A 17,980-nucleotide genomic window follows, 5' to 3' on the forward strand; every position below is an offset into this window, starting at 1 on the left:
CCTACCCGCTGTTCCATCACTCCAGCGCCCCCCCCCCTTTTTTTTTACATTGACTTTTGAAAGCACATACCCCCTGAGAAGTTTGCACCACTGGCCTGGGGTGGCGCATTTGCCACCCGCTCGGTGCCATCTTCCTTTTCACCCCGGAGCAGAGCTACTCTCAGACACAGATCTATGCCAACTAGGAATGTGGCATGAACTGGTGACCCTGACCTCCACTCTCTGGGTAGAGCTGTCACTCCTTATACTGCTCCCAAAGTAGACCCTTCACTCTAGGTGAACCTGTTTAGTGACCCTTCTTAATAACCTATCTTCAAGGGAAAAAATTTTTGCTGAAGACTATTGTATTGAGCACAAGTGTTTCCAATTAGACACTCTGTAAATTCCACAGAAATAATTTGTTTTATAACCCCCTTTGTAAGACATAAGCATTTTATGGATTAGAATTAAACTGGTGAAGAAAAGTCACATTAGATAAAGAGATTATGTAAGATAAAGAGTCAATATTCTAAATCTTATCACTGATGTTGTCAGAAAACTTGACCATTTTCAAATTCTGAATTCTCCTCACTTGGAAAATAAAGTTATCATATTACATTAGGGCACCACTTAAGTCCGTTATTGTTCCAAAATTCTGTTTCTTTGAAAACTGAAGAGAAACATAGCCAATTAGATCTGCTATATGGCATGTAAATACATGTGTGTATGTGTGTAGTGTAAGTTTTCTTATTAAATTATTAGAATCTGGAGAAAATTATAACTTTGGGACTCTTAAGCTTTATCTACTTTTATTAAATTATACAACTAGCTTCTATTAAATTATATGGATAGCTTTCATAAACAATTCAATGGTTTTCCTTTTTCACAATTTCATGTAGTAAGAAAAAAAATACTTTTAATGCATACTATGTTCATATTTACACATAGCTTTAGAAAGTCCTGTTAAGCCAAAGAAAGGACAGGGGGGTTTACATTGCATGCATCCGTCACTGACTCAAATCCTCAGAACCACATATGGTCCCCCCGAGCACTGTCACAAGTGATCCTGAGTAAAGCATCAGGAGTAAGCCCTGAGCACCTCCAGGTGAGTCCAACTTCCAACCACAAATCCTGCTAGAATCAGTTCTTAAAAATTTTAGCAACAAAAGGGATAACATTCACACAAATAAACAATGTGGTCATCATTTACTTTATGCCAATTTTTCTAGTACCAAGGACTCCATATTTCAGAACTAAGGTATAAATCCTCTTACCAATTAGTCATTGCATCAACATAATTTTAACATTAGGAAGATATCTGCATATTAGTTGCACTAATACTATTACTTTGAGAAGCAAAGTACGGAAACCTATTGCTTTGAGAGTAAGAAGGCAGCCCCTAAGAGGTGCAATGAAAAGTATGTGTCCACTGACAAAATTCCCTTCATAATTACAGAAGATTTAAATTCTATTGACCATTATAAAGATGTAATCGCAAGAGAAATGGTACTCTCCATTAGACTGATATCAAGAATACAGTGCGCTGAGGAAGCAAAAACACACAACACATTCTGGCACAAGAGAATAAATCATAAATAACTTTATTTATGAATGCCCCCCTCCCCCAAACACAACAGGAACCCAAAAGCAGCAACCTCAAAAGTACTTTTGTGAAGGTCATGAACACATGTGCCAGGCATGATTAATGACAATCTCTCGTTTTCTCACAAACATGATTTACTCTAGGCACAAGCTAAGTAAGATGGCAGGAAATGAACAGAGAGCAATAAAAAAAAAAACTAACAAACAAACAAACAAAACCGACAGCCAGTAAGTCATTAAGTCCATAAAACACGTCTGACTATACCAATCTGAATTTTTGAAACACTACGTTCTATAAAGATAAACTTTTATTATTAATTTCTACAAGTCAAGAAATTTCTAAAAGACAAGAAAACAGATGTATAGGCAATAAGATTCTCTATGAGTCATATTAAAATCAATTCTTTTAAATATTTTATGACTAAGTAGAAAAATAAAAAAAAATTCTTCATGTTCTCAGAGGAAGTATACATGTTTAAGTGGTAAAGCACAGCTAAAACTAGTAAGAATGTAATTCAGGACATGGTGTAAAGTTTTATGTGGGAGAAGAAAAGCAGCAATTAAGCACAATGAAACAGGCTAGGCTTGAAAGTGAACAAATGTACACAGCATTTAGTGACAACCAAATAGTAGTAAGTTCTCATATTTTCTTAAAAGTCACAGTGAAATTTAAGATTCTTTAAAAGCTATTGGCACAGTAAGCTGGCAATATAGTAAACAACAAATAATATAAGGACACACTTTAAAATGGCAATACACTATGAAAGAAACAAAACTGAAAACTATTTGGCAAAGCCTAATAGAAATCCATGTATGATCTACGACAGAACACTGTCTAGCGATGTTTCTAAGAGGAAAACCCAAAACTGCAAAGTTTCTGACAAACAAGGAATTTCAAAGGACTTCCTGTAGGACTACAGGCACAAATTAAAAAGAATACTTAATTTAGTCCTATGAATAGCAGCTGGAAGTTGATGCCATTTGTTTCTTTTTTTATTCGTGGTTTTAAAAAAAGTTTAAGAGTGATAAAGACGATTAAAATAATGCAGAGATCTAGTAGTACATCTGTGAATACTGAGAATTTTAAAAAATTGGTCAGAAATAGGTGTGAATTATTTCAAAATAATACGACATTCTTCTGCAAATTTTCCTTGTTGCCACTGTTGTCAATGAAGTTACGGGCTGGAGAGCTGGTACAAAGGTTAATGAAGGTGCTTGCCTGGCATGAGTCTGTGACAGTGACCCTGGTTCAAATCCCGGCCTTGGGCTCCCCAGGCACTGCCAGGCATGGCCCCTGAGCGGAGAACCAGGGCTGACCCCATAGCACTTCTGCATGTGGCCCCCAAACAAAGAAAACTTATAGGCACAGACAGGTGTACCAAAGCAATTCTTTTTTAACAATGTATCGTATTTTCAGATTCAGAGATTTACAGATTCAATGCATTCCCTATGAAACTCCAAGAGTCAATTTTTGCAGAGATAGAAAAGTCCATAACCAATTTCATATGGAATTGCAGGGGGCACTAATTAACCAAAGCAATCCTGAAAGGGAATAAACAAAAGGATTGACACTTCTCAATTTCAAAACTTAAAGAGCTGCAGTAATCAAAACAGTGATAATGGCCTAAGGATACACATAGGCTTGAAAGTGAACAAAAGGAAGAAAACTCTGAATCCAAAAAAAAAAAAACAATAAATGTACATACACCTATGACCAAGTAAATGGTTTTGATTTTCCTGGGATTTGGGGGGTGGGGGGGAGGCACACCTAGCGGTACTCAGGGCTTACTTCTAGCTTTCTGCTCAGGGATCACTCCTGGCAGTGCTCAGGGACCAAATGAAGTATCGGAATTCATGCCGGGATTCAAACCCAGATCCGGCTGATGCAGTCAAGCACCTTACCAACTGCACTATCTTTGTTGCCCCACTCAAGCACCTTAAGGTCCAAAGTGCTAAATCACCCTATAAGACACCAATGATCTCTTCAGCAAACGCTAAAGGCAGATGTTGGGACAACTGCATTTCCAAATGAATAGAATGACACTTCTCATTTGATGCAAAATCCTACTCTAACTGGATCACTGGCCTAAATTCAAGTTACAATCCTAGAGAAAAGATAAAACGTTCTGACCTTGAATTTGGCAATGGATTCTTAGACATACCACTGAGAGAAGGGGTCATCGAGGGAAGCTAGACAAATAAACTTCACCAAAATGGAAAACTTTTGTACATCAAAAGACTTTATAACGAAACTGGAAAGACCATCGGGAGCAGCCTTTCTCCAGATGGGCCGAGACTGCCCTCCATGGCGCGGTGCAATAATGGGTCAACTGCAGTGTAGGTACCCTTGTGGGTGGAGATTTCCTCTGTTCATTTAATGAGGGTAGATTTCCAGGGGAGTGCTGACTACTACTATTTTTAAGGGTGCAGTAGGTCACATAAATTTGGGGACCTCATATAAAGAATGACTGAGGAAATACTTACAAATAATTTTAAGAATGGCTGAAAATACTTAAAAATAATTTATCTGAGAAAAACATTTTAAATAAATTTACATATTTTTTTAAAATTCCCATAACTCGAAGCTGGGGAGACAGGACAGCGGTAGGGCACTTGCCTTGCATGCAACCAACCTGAACTTGACTGGTCCCCGAGCATAGAGACAGGAACACCACCAAGAGCAGCTCCAAAATAAACTGCCGCCACCCCCACCCCCCAAAAGCAAGTGTGAGAAAGGATCTAAAAAACTTATGACCACATAACTTACAAAGAACTTATAACTGTACTTTGCTAGTGAACAAAATTATTGCAATTGCTATGAAAACAATTTAGAGTTGCATCAAAAAAGCTAATCATAAAATTTATCATTTGACCAAGCATTTCTAGATAAATACACAAAAATAAAGTTAGGATGGTGAAGAGGCCACTATTACAATGATAGCTGAAATGATAACTCTGGATAAGAACTGAGTGCTGAAAGCAGCTAATGGGACATAGCATGGTAACCTTTCAGTACTTGTACTGCAAACCATTACATACAAAAGGGAAAAGAGAGCAAGCAAGAGAGAGAAGAAAAGTGTTTCCATAGAGGCAGCTTGGTGCAGGGAGGTGATAGCTGGGAGGGAAACTGGAGACATATTATCATGCAAAAAAAATCCCAAATACAGAAAGCCGGAATTCAGCCAGATTTCATATACCAATGTTCACTGCATTGCACTTATAATCGTCAAAACATGGGAAACACTACGTTTCCATTAGCAGGATAATGTATGACGGAAAATGTAACACATATATACAAAAAAATATTATTCAACCAAATTTTGGCATGTATCAATATGACTGATATTTTGATAAATGTCACAACATGAGTAAGTCTTGAAAGTATACAAAATGCAGCATGCAGGTCACAGAAGAGCAAATATTGTATGAAATATGCATAGAATAGGCAATAAAGCCACAAAGTAGATTAGAGGCTACCAAGGGTTACAAAGGGGTGGGGGTAGAGGGTTACAGAATCAGCTTTAAAAATTGGTAGCAGTGCTAGCCATAGAACAGGAACTGTAACTACTGTCACTAAATCACACCTCAAATTGGTTAAAGGGCATTAAGGCTCTTGCTTTGCACAAGGCTGATCCTGGTTCAATCCCCAACACAACAGATGATTCCCTAGCGTCTCTGAGAGACTCCTGAACACAGAGCAGAAGCAGCTTGACTGGCCCAGACGCCCCACGACCACTAAATGGGCACATAGCAGATTTCTACAGATATCTGTGTCACTTTAACCGAAAGCCAATTTGCTTAAAGGTGGGTTAAATAAGGTGCCTCAAATCAGAGGCTCCATGATGCAGGGTGGTCGTTTCTCAGGGTACTAATCTACCCTTTCCCTGGCTTTCAACAGAGAGCAAGAGAAATACCTACATTTGGCTTTCTAGAGTCCCTTTCCACATTCAGTAATATGTAAACTCTACTCTTTGTTAAGCTTGTTTGACATTTATGCAGAATAATTTCCAGACCTCCTCCGGCATACTGTTTTACTGCCTATATATTTTCACTTCAAGCAACAACCCAGTGACAAATGGAGAACACAGATTTGTTGAAAGGTGGAGTCTCTAAGGCTGGCTAGGTCCACTCACTAACTGGTCTGAATAGAAAAGGCAAATTTGCTCTTCTATTTCAGGAGACCAGTGAAACTGAGCAGAATTAACAATAAACATCAAGAAGTCGAAGATGACCCTGGAAAAGGTAAAGATTGGAATGTCAAATCTACAGAAGCTAGCCCTCTTTGAAACGTACTCATAATGCCACAAATCAAAGAAAGCAAAGAAGTTTTAAGGCTTAAGTGCTTAAAGTGACACACTTTATTACAAAGTTAAAAAAAGAAATTCCTGGTGCACTAGTAGTTTCAGTCTATGTGTATATACTGAAATATATGCATGTGTAGAAAATATTCATATATACATCATGAGTAATTTTCAAAAGGAAGAATTATCAATGAAACATATCCTGTATATTTATAAATCTGTTTAAGCTTTCTATTCTAGACACCAGCCTTTGACAAGAGGTCATATAACCAGAGATAAGAAACGGAGCAGAATAGCAAATGTGTGTGAGAATAGAGTTAAGGAACAGGGCTCAGAAGGCTAGTGGGCATGCTCTGTGTGCTGGAGCCCCAAGTTCACGCCTTTAGTCCCCCAAATACTGCCCGGTATGGTCTTCTCCCCCTAAAGTCCTAAGAGTTTTCTATTTCTACACAACATAAATTTTAATTATAACCTTCTATTTTAAATTCTTCTGATTGTTCTGTAAAATACACTGTATAGCTTGGCATCCATCGTTGCCAATTCAAAATTACGATGAATTCCATCGTAATTTTACAATGTCTTTACTTACATTAAACAATCAAAGACAACAGACAGACAGTGATGCAGTCACTCATTCCAAGTCAATCTACCTGTTCTCTGCAATATATTTGGGGGAGAGGGGGAGGGAAAGAAGGAAGTAGGGAACACCTGCTATGCTCAAGGAATTACTGGCAGTGTTCAAGGGACCATGAGGTGCCAGAGATCAGACCCAGGTCTCCTGCATGCAATGCTATATATTGAGGAGGAGGAGGAGCAGCAGCAGGAGAAGAAAGAAAGAAAGAAAGAAAGAAAGAAAGAAAGAAAGAAAGAAAGAAAGAAAGAAAGAAAGAAAGAAAGAAAGAAAGAAAGAAAGAAAGAAAGAAAGAAAGAAAGAAAGAAAGAAAGAAAGAAAGGAAGGAAGGAAGAAAGAGAAAAAGAAAGAAAGAGAGAGAAAAAGAAAGAGAAAAAGAAAGAGAAAGAAAGAGAGAGAGAAAGAAAGAAAGAAAGAAAGAAAGAAAGAAAGAAAGAAAGAAAGAAAGAAAGAAAGAAAGAAAGAAAGAAAGAAAGGAAGGAAGAAAAGAAGGAAGAAAGACAAACCAAAAACCAAACAGCAAAAGATTCATTATCACTTGCAGCTTAATTATTTATAATGTTCATTTTCCCTCTGGTCAACTTATTCAGGAATGGTTGTGGTAACAATGATTTAATATTCCAGATTCTTGTTACCATTCAGTTTGTACACAGAAAAGTATTAAAATTAGAATTATAAATTGTTCCTACAATTGAAAAAAAAAGATCGATATTTTACAGGTTTCAAATGAAACTGCTTTGCAATGACAAATGAGCAGGCAAAAACCTACTACAATTAATCTTATACTAAACATAAAGTAGAGAAAATAATCGCGTGATATATTGTCAGGATCAAGATTTCCAAGAGCGCACCATGTCTGTGGATATAAAGTCTTACCCAGTTTTCCTAAGCGCCTGAGTGGAGGCTCTCAACTGGTCAGGCAGCCCGTCCTAGGTTTGGGTGAGCACATTTTGCGAGAGCTTCTTTCTACACTTGTGCATTTCCACGAAAGGCAGCCAGAGAGGACAGAAGCTGAAGCTCTTCTATCAGTGTCCCTAGCCTTGCCCTTTGTACAGGCCTCCACATTCCTGCTGTATGTCAGAATTATCCTGAGGAATGCAGGTCCTCAGTCGTGGAATGTAAACTTATTCATGTCACACTAGCGCCAGCGAGGGAACATCAGGCAAGCAAACTGAGGTTATAGCGGTGGGCAATTCTAATCTATAAAATAATGGGAAGTGTAACCATTACAATGTCAATTTTTTCATAACCTCATTTCTAAAATTAGTCAAGTTAGTCTTACTTTGCTGCTTAAAATCTAAAGTTAGGGCGGAGTGATAGGACAGCGGGCAAGGCACTTGCCCTGCACCCAGCCAACCTGCGCATTCCATACAGTTCCCGAGCCCGGCCTGGAATGATCTCTGAGTGCAGAACCAGGAGGAAGGCCTGGAGCACCACCAGGTGTAACATAAAACCATCTATTTCTTCAGAACACAGAAAACAGAAAATTCATTGATATAATCTTTGGACAGCAAAACAAACTTTTATTAAGAAATAATAAAAAAAAAATCTAACAGAAACTTCTGATGTTATGGATAACATTCATAAAATTCATAACATCCATTCTCAAAATCAGTAAAATACACAGGAATGCATTTTAATAGACACGACCGAGGAAAGTGGGTTGACTAAACAAATACACATAATCTCTTAAAAATATGTATGTCTCACTTATTTAACTTCAATTCAATTTTTTTTAAAAAGTAATAGCCATTCCAAACAAAAATAAACACACAGATAGCATATAGGGGTGTGTGTGTGTGGGGGGGGGTGAATTACAGCCGTCTTTAAAGCGAGATCTTTAAAAGGCTCCTATTTCAAAACTAATTCAGTATTTGGGAAAACTTAGGGTACACTGAAGTTTCCCTGATTTTTTTCCCTCCAAGGTTCATTTTAGAACAGTGTTAACAATCACCCCCAGCACGAGTTAACAGAGGCTGATTTTTCCCTCTGCACAGTGAGTCTCGACATTTAACTTCTGCTTATAAAAATAGAGCCCAAGAAATCAAGAATGCAAGCAGAGGCCGCAAAGCTAGGCCGCCTACTCTGCATTGCGCGCAGTCGGCCTGTAGTCCATTTCACTTCCACAAGTACTCAACATTTCACATTTATGCTATTAACGTTTAATTTATTTAAATTAAAAAAAAAAACACCCTCTAACCTGCACTGTCTCGGACGCCGCGTGCGAAGGAGCAGTTAGCGCCCGCGAGCTGGTGTCTCTGCAGCGCTGCGCGCGCCCCATCGCCCCGTGCAGTTCCTCGCGGCCGGCCGCGCTGCGGGCCCGTGCAGGGAGCCAGCATTCCTTCTGACGGCTAATTTCCTGCTCCGATGACCCGCCCACCCTCCTGCCTGCAGTTCTGCGGGGCGCGTGTGGCAGGGGCCGTTTCCGCATACCGGCCGCGTGACCTCAGCGGCGGGGCTGACAGGCGCTCTTTATCAATTTCTATTAATTCATTATCTGCCCTCGTGTCAGCCAGGGGCGGGGAGGGCAGTTATGCAGCGTCCGCTCTCCTCGGAGGCTTCAAGGTCAAGCGTGTGGATGTCCGCGGCCGTGCAGTGCTGGTATCAGAGCTGACCGAGCTGGACCCCCCGCACCCTGCTCCCCACCGGCGGGTGGGTGACCTGGACACCTGGTTTGAGGGAGTATCAAGGTAAAGGCCGGCAGGAATTTCCATCTAAACGTGGAAGAAGTTGGGAGAGGAGGCGAATTCTGCCACTTCTGCTCTTGTCTCACCGAGAGGGGAAAAAAGGTGATTCTCACCTCGGCCTGCATTAGGGGGAAGGGAGCACTTTCCCGCCCCTGTCACATATGAAACCGGCAGAGGACAGAGGTGTGATGGCAAGGACTCCGCTAGTGTCTGCACTGCTGGGGAACAAACAGCAGAACAGCTGCTGGGCGGCTACAGAGAGGCCAAGTGGGCCTGTGGCTGATCAGTCTGTGTAACCGCCGAGGTCCAGAAGAGCTTTTCCCATGAGCAAGCAGACAGACATCCTATCCCAGACGCCTTGGTTAAGTGTTCATTTCACTGCACGTGACATTTCTGCACCAGGTTAAACATGCAAGGAAGCCTGCCTCTCATGCCATCATCCCTTTAGAAAGGCCCATGTTTATAAAAGTCACTGGAGACGGAAGTCATTACCTTAAGAAATAACGTTTAAACAGACCTGCACTGCTGGCTGATGAGAGGGAATGATGGGTGGGTCTGAATGAATGGCTGAGCAAGGCTGAGCCAGGCTCGGGCTCAGTGCTTCCAGCAATCTCTCACCTCAACCACCAAATAAATCCCCAAAACTTTCAACTGTTTAGGCACAGTGAATCACAACACTGCTAATGATATCTTTACTCGCACAACAACTGTTCTAACACCACACCCACCACTGGCGTACCCTCTTCCCCCCACCAGGGACTCTCCCAGTTACCACCCACCCGTTTCTCTAATGGGGCTACTGAAATTCTACCAAAGACAATACAAGAACGCTGGGTATGTGGTTCAAAAATGGGGGGAAGGGGCAGAGGGAGAGAAGAAATAATTATTATAAAAATGGTCAGTAAACATGTGGAAAAATTTGCCACCATACTGGGCTTCAGAGAAACGCTTCCTCAAATGTCAATGAGATTACCAACAAATATGAAAGAGAATGATCAGATATTGGCAAGATACGTGGAACCCTAAAAACATGCTAATGGGACTGCATTACAGTGGAAGAAGTAGAACTCATCCTGAAATGGTTAGGTATGTAGGTAATAAAACCTGCTTTGAAAACGTCTACCATCTTTGTGGTCCCCTCGAACATCTTCTGTATATTCTGATCTATAAACACATTCTTAGACATGGTAAGCTCTACTTCTTGGGCTTGAGCAGTAGAAGGCAGCTCTTCTCTACTGTGTTTTATGACTATGATTACTTCAAACTCAGATTCAGATACAGATTCACTGTATCACTGTCATCCCGTTGTTTCTCGATTTACTTGAGCGGGCACCAGTAACGTCTCTATTCCTCCTAGCCCTGAGATTTCAGCAGCCTCTCATTACTTGTCTTTCCCAACGATTGGAGACTCTTTCAGAGTCAGGGGAAAGAGACCTATTGTTAGTGTTTTTGGCATATCGAATACGCCACAGGTACCTGCCAGGCTCTGCCCGTGCGGGCAGAATACTCTCGGTAGCTTGCCGGGTTTTCCGAGAGGTACATAAATATCCACTCGACCTCCTATAGTTTATCCCACTGATATAACTAAAGCAGCACACATGTGTTTGGTTTTAACATACTTGCTTGTATTCTCATATATATTCTCCATCCCTCTCGGAGAGCCCAGCCAGCTACCAAGAGTATCCCGCCAGGCAAGCTCCCCTGGTGTATTCGATATGCCAAATACAGAAACAACAATAGGTCTCATCCCCCTGACCCTGAAAGAGTCTCCAATACGGCACCATTTGCAAGGACGTATAAGGAGAGGCTGCTAAAATTTCAGGGCTGAGAATAATGGAGACGTTAATGGTGCCCGCTCGAGCAAACCGTGGAACAATGGGATGACAGTGACAGTGATACAGTGATAGATAGATAGATATTACTCTATGATTTGTTGCCTATTGTCTGAACTCCATCAAATATGGTTTGGTAATTATGAAAAATAGGTAGGAAGTGTCTTATAAAGTATCTTTTTCTTTTTTTTAATCTACTGTTTGGTGAATTCTGCAGAATTCTGTCAGAGGTACCACAGCAGGAAAGGTACCTGCCTGCCCATTGCCAGGGCACCACATTTAAGGTTCCCCTCCCGCACCATACTCCCAAGAGTGATCCCTGGGCAACAAAGCCAAGAGTAAGCCCTAAGACTACTGTGTGGGATCCCAAAACCATCACTGTATCACTGTCTTCCCATTGCTCATTAATTTGCTTCAGCGGGCACTAGTCACGGCTCCTTTTTTTTTTTTTTGAGACTTGTTGTTACTGTTTTTGGCATATTGAATACCATAAAAAATAAAATGATTTGAAAAAAACTCTAGCAATATGATTCTGTACACAAAATTAACTATATATATATATATATATATATATATATATATAGGCTTTTACATTAAAACGTATAAAGATAAAAGCCTCAAAGACCCTATTCAGAGATACCCTTCATTCTGTGTTTACAGAATTATTTAAACTAAATTACTCATTAGGTGGCAAATGAGGTAATCTAAAACAAATCCAAAGTTATTGGAAACAATCATTTTATTATTTTTGTTTTGGGGCCACACCCAGTGGTGCTCAGGGCTTACTCCTAGCTCTGCACTCAGGGATCACTCCTGGTGGGCTTGGGGGACAGACAATATGGGATGCTGGGGATGGAACCCCGGGCCAGCTGCAGGAAAGGCATCCTACCCACTATTGCTCCAGGCTAACAATTATCACTTTAGCAACTAGGGCCTCTGATATCCTTATCCTGCAACATATGCATATGATTTAGAGTGATCCAAAAGAATTCTCTCAAATGGAAGTTTTCCTCTTTGAGATTTTAGGAAGAGAAGATGCAGGGTCGAGAGATCAGGGTAGGGGGAGCCGGAGGTCATTGTCACAGGGATGGAGCCATAGAGTGTTAGCAGACACCTGCAGAAACACAAGTCTAGACTAATAGAGCTTATCCACACTGTAATTTCAAGTTACCTCAATTAAAACATATGTATAGAATTGAGGATATGTAAAACTGAACTAAATATGAATACTTAGTGTTGATGATCTAAATTCGCCCCAATCAACTAAAATCACAATTTAAAAAAGATATAATGGAGTTTTATAGCAGCTGTTGTCATTTTTATTGTATTTCCGGTGTTTCAGTTGGGAGTTTGTGGGGGGTTTTGGTGGGGAGGAGCAGCCGGCTCAGGGTCGCACGGGTGCTGCTCGGTGAACCAAACCAGTGGGGATCAAACCTGGCACCGCCCACATGTAAATCAGGCTCTCTAACCCCTAGAGCCATTTCTCAGACCCCTTTAATATTTTTCTATGCAAATGTTTAAGAAATAACACTTATCTTTAGTGAGACTAACAACATTATGCTGTTATATGTGAGAAACAAAATATTTCAATAAAATATTAAAAACATTCTAAAATATTGAATCAAATTTCTTACTATAAGTTAAAGAAAACATTGACTTAATGTTTATGGAAATTATCAGGTGGATTACTATAAAAATATGTAATTCATGTGAACTCAATATGGCAAATCTAAGAAGCAGAAAATATCAGTATCTTTTAAGGTTTAACTTAGACTTCAAATTTAATTAGTAAAAATATTAAGTAGATGATCTCAAAATCTACGTTGCATTTAAAATCTAGCATAAAAATGCAGCAATATGTCTGCTTGAGATATGACTTCACTAATTATTAACTATGTCTTACTTTTGATCCTTTTAAACAACTTTCAGTACATCTAAAAACAGTTGGAAGTACAATATAAAGTCATCCCTTCTCTTAGTATAAAAGTATGTACATTTGTGTATTTTAAATAAACATACAAACATATAAATAGAATTTATATTGTTACATTTAATTTATGGAATGATAGAGGGTCCTGAACTCTGATTATTAGCAATTTTATCTAAATAAGCTTTAAAACTTCTTTAAGTATATTTTGTTTTAGATATTAATCTTCTATAGATACACTTACTCTGATTTGTTTTCAATAATAAAAGTATGTATGCATTTTAAACAAAAATAAATTGAACTGTATATATTTTAAGGCATTTAAGGTATTTGTAGGTGAAAGAGTAATTCACTTATTCTCCAACCCCAGCCCTCATTCCAAATAAACTATGGAACATAGACTGTAAACTCCCTTACACTTAAAGCAATTCAAGTATTTTGCATAGAAAATACTGTATTTTTGTGACCCTTGTCAGATTTTAAAACCTTTATGAAAATTTACTTCTGCAAGAGAAATGAAAACATCACAAATAAGAACTGTGGGGATGAATACTAACACTCATTTACCCCAAGAATCATAAATGATGAATTCCCTAACCAAAGAATTCAAGCACCAAATGACCTATGATATCACATCAATTATAAACACAAATACATCAGTGTCCCCTTACTTACTTTGTTAAGACACTACCAATCCCAGTATTCCAAGACTATGAGAGCTTGCATTTATATGCATGTATAGCACATCTGTGAAGTTGTAGTTATAGCAACCAAATTCCCAACTTGATCGAGCAATTGAACTCCCTCTCCAGAGAACAGTTTTGCTCTATGCAGAATGTTTCACGTCACAGTATAAATTAAGAGGTTCAGGGCTAGCCCAAATAATATTGAAAAACCATTAGCTTTTCAGGTAATATTTATCCTGATGCTAAAACAAATATACAACTAATATCCAAAAAAGGAACATTTTATTAAACCCCACTGTTATCTGTTGATTTTTTTAATCTACATCATTTCATCTAGAGACCTACTTGAATTTAAAGTTAACTCTCTCTCTATATATATGTATATATATATATATATATATATATATACACACAAATATATATATAGTAACATCAAGGTCAATTAAACACTCCCTTCAGTGTTATCAACTCTAGACAAACCAAGTTGATATGTTTCATGACTTTATCTGGAACACTTCCCAGGATTTCTTTAAAATCTTTAACCTACATCTTTACCTTATATGTACCATGGGACTACCTGAACATGAAGCAACTATAAGTAGGACAAGTAGGAATTACAGATGATGTAAGACTTTAAGGAGTGTGGCTAAGCTGGTGAAGAATGTGAACACAAAGCTAAGAACAATCTGACAAAGACAATAAAGAATGTGATGGAAAAGTAAAGAGAAAGTATTAAAAAAAAAATGCCAGCTTCCTACTCCAATATCCATTTCTCCTCTTTCAGCTTTATAAAAATAGTTATATTTAACCAGGCACATTGCATTTGAGAATGGAAAAGCTCAAGTCTCAGGCTCCAGGTGGCACCGAGCTTGCCATGTGACAACAGGACAATGAAAGGGTAAAAGGAATGTAGCTCGATGAATTGAATTTGGATGGGAAATTTAAAAAGCTTCTGTCTGCTCTGCCTTTTCTCCTGCTTCTTGCTCTCTTCCACTTTAGAGCTGGCACTGGGCAGCCACCCTGCCTATCAGCCTGAAGTAGAAGCCACTTGCAAGTATAAATAGAGAAGGAAGAGGAATTCGACCTTTCACAAGGCAGAATCAACGAGAACCATCCACCTGTAGAGTTCTGACATAAACAAGAGGGAAATTTAGCCCTGAGGTTTATAAAAAAAAAAAAACACATTAATACAAAATTAATTGTAATTAGTTTAGCAAAAACATCCAACAAGATACCATTTGCCTATTACTCTATCCATCCCTGCAGAGATGGACCTCTGCCAACTTCTTCTCATCAACTTCTCTAGGCTCCTCCATGAACTTCTAATATGAGGCAGCCGTATCCCTTTCCTTCGTTCCCTTTTATTAACCCGACATTCAATAAATCATAGGCTACTAAAGGTATTTCTAAAAGGCAACAGGTTAACGTAACATTGTTAAACTCTTTTTTTTTTACAAGTGATCTTTTAAAAGGCCAGGTTTAAGATATAATTCTGAACCAGTCAGATTCAATGCATATTTATTAAGTGCTCGATGTGTGTGCTAAGGAAGCAAAGATGAGTAATATGGTTTGGACCACCCCCCTCCCCAAAATAAGTCTTACAGTTTCCATCTCAGAGTGCTGAGATGGAAAGGTTGTTCCTGATGGGAACACAAGGGCAGGGTTCCCAGAGAATAAAACATATGGTTTTCACAGGTGCATGAATAGGGGTGAGAATGAAGTGACAATGATGAGGTGAATATTTCTGAGTCAGAACTAAGACACAGAAAGTTCTAGAGTAGGGATATGCAGCCATCAGAGAGGAAAAAGTAAGAGGTCAGGTGACTTGTGGGTGTTTGCTGTGTTTTAACATGCAGAGCTGAAGGGGCCTGGAGCAAATCCAGATATGGTATAGAAATCCCATGTTCTCCTTTCACTCCCACATCTTCCACCACCCTCCTTTTTATTATGCACCAGCAAAGCACACACTTCAGCATCACCCACCCATCCACCTTCTTCATGCCTACCCCGTAACAGCTGCGAGGTGCTACACTAGAATACTCCCTTTGTTTCACCATTCTCTTCAATCTCCTACATACCACCACTGAATTCCTGTATCTCTGCGCTGACTACACCCATTCTTAGGAGCAGAGAAGGGGGTGGAGGCCTCGTGGCCTTTGAAACTAACACCTGCCCCTTGTGAGCTTCGCCCACTTCTGCCACTGCCATTCCTCTTCCCCATGCTCTACCGATCGCTACCATCAGTACCCACACGTGTCGGAACACGTGCAGGCAGCAACTTTCAGCTTCCACCCGCTCTGCTTCCTGGTTCTTCACCCCCGCACTCTCTCCTCTGAGACTGGGACCTTACAAGCACCTGTCCACAAACCATGTCTCCATTCCTGCCTTACTAGATTACCCTGTGCATCAGGCAAAATGACCTTTCTGCCATTAAAGTACTTTATCTCAGTAGGTTTTGCTGATATACGACAGTCCCTTCACATGTTCCAGTGCTATATTCTAGGTGGGCATATAGGGGCTCTCAAGAGTACTTGGAGGGTAAATGAGTAAAACAGGCATAGAAAGAATTGCAGAGCTCCTTAACACTAATTCAAATTAAGGACCCTCCCGAAAGAGTAACCAATAGCTTATGGATAACGCTCCAAATCTAAGACTTGGTCCCATCATTTTGCTAATCTCTTCTACCAAGCCTTTTGGTAAAACTTTCTCCTCCAGCACAAAGCTGTTAGGACACAATGCATTCATACAATCAATCTTTTTGCTGTTGTTGTTGAACCACACCTGGCAGTGCTCAGAGCCAAGATCCCTGAGGCTCTGCACTCAGGGATCACCCCTGATAGGGCTCAGGATTCCTGGTATCCTGGTATCCTGATACCAGGATACCAGGAATCAAATGCAAGTCAGCAACGCGTAAGGCAAGTGCCCTCCCACTGTACTATCTCTCCAGCCAAGAAATGAGGTCTTAAGTATTAAAATTTTTTGAAGTTTTATATGATCAACATTTAATACCTTTAATCCTACATTTCAAAAACAATCATTGTAAATAACTTCTGTTCTTAAAGCTTCTGGTGGTTACCATTATACTCCTCACATCCTTAGGTTGATCTATCAATTTTTAGATGCATTTTTTTTATTCTGCTCTGAAAGATGAGGAATTTTAGTGTCTTCCTACTTCCTCTGCTCTTTTTGATCCTCTAGTTGCTGGCCACGTTGCTATCTCGAAGATCTTGACTTCAGAATAATGGTTCCTTTTGCCAAGCCTTTCTGCTGCCAGAAAAGCCACAATCTCATCTGCATATTAATCTATCTTCATGCCCACTCTAGGAAATAGTCATAATCCACATTTTATATGCAATGAAACTGAGGTTTGGGCTAGCTATAAATACTAGTATTTCAAAAGAAAATTATATTCACCATACATTTTTTATATAATTGCTTACTTACCAAAAATATCAGATTTGTTCTTTTGTTTTTGGAATTTGGGGCCATACTTGGCAGTACTCAAAGACTGTTCCTGCCTCTGGCCTCAGAAGTGACCCCGAATGATGTTCAGACCGTTGGCATCTGTGGTGCCAAGGATGGCGACCACTGTGGTGGGGACACCACTGCCGGATGGAAGGCAAATGCCTTTCACTTCCTGCTCCGGCTCTCTGACTCTGTTTGCTTTTAAACAGCTGTTGGAACAGATGTGGGGAAAATGACTGCAGAAAACAAGGTTAAACTGTCAACCAAAGAACGCTCTCTTTCTCCCTTTCTCACTTCCTCTCCCTCCTTTCTCCTTTCACTCTTTCTCTTCGATGACTAATCTGTGCTGTCTTGATTTTGCCCGTCCATGAAGGTCAATCTTTCCTTTAGTGTGTACCTTCCAGAACGCCAACCCTCATTCCCTTTCATACCTTTAGGATACTTCTAGTGTCCAATAAAGATACCCTCCGTAACATAACTCATCAGTGAACTGCTTTTAAAATACCATACTCAATCTTCAATAAGGCATCATCGGATCTCCAAGAAATGTGCACTCCTTCACAGCCATAAGTTAAGATCCCTGTGCAAGTCATTAGTTCTTCACAAGAGAAGAGGAATATTTAAGCATCTTTAGTCCCCACCACAAAAATACAGAATCTTAGTCCCTTCCACAAGAGTACGGATCATTGGTCCCTATCACTAAGACATCAACCCGTTTCTTACATTGTTGACTCCCTTCGGTACTAAAAAGCCAGCAAGTTCCTAGAGCCATCAGTCGGCTTACCACCCAGCGTGGCAAGCGCAGAGTGGCCTGGGATTCTGAAACTCCAGCAGCACACTGTTTGGCGTGTGAATCAGAATGAGAATACT

At 39.9% G+C, this 17,980-nt stretch overlaps 1 protein-coding gene across 3 annotated transcripts in view; it reads right to left on the minus strand.

The window, feature by feature from the left end:
- The window catches only part of RAPGEF2 (Rap guanine nucleotide exchange factor 2), a 239,142-nt gene that overhangs the window by 111,330 nt on the left and 109,832 nt on the right, over positions 1-17,980 (minus strand). The gene's annotated exons all lie outside the window — the stretch shown is intronic.

This window comes from Sorex araneus, chromosome 7 (genome assembly GCF_027595985.1).
Source record: "Sorex araneus isolate mSorAra2 chromosome 7, mSorAra2.pri, whole genome shotgun sequence".
Classification (NCBI taxonomy): Eukaryota; Metazoa; Chordata; class Mammalia; order Eulipotyphla; family Soricidae; genus Sorex; species Sorex araneus.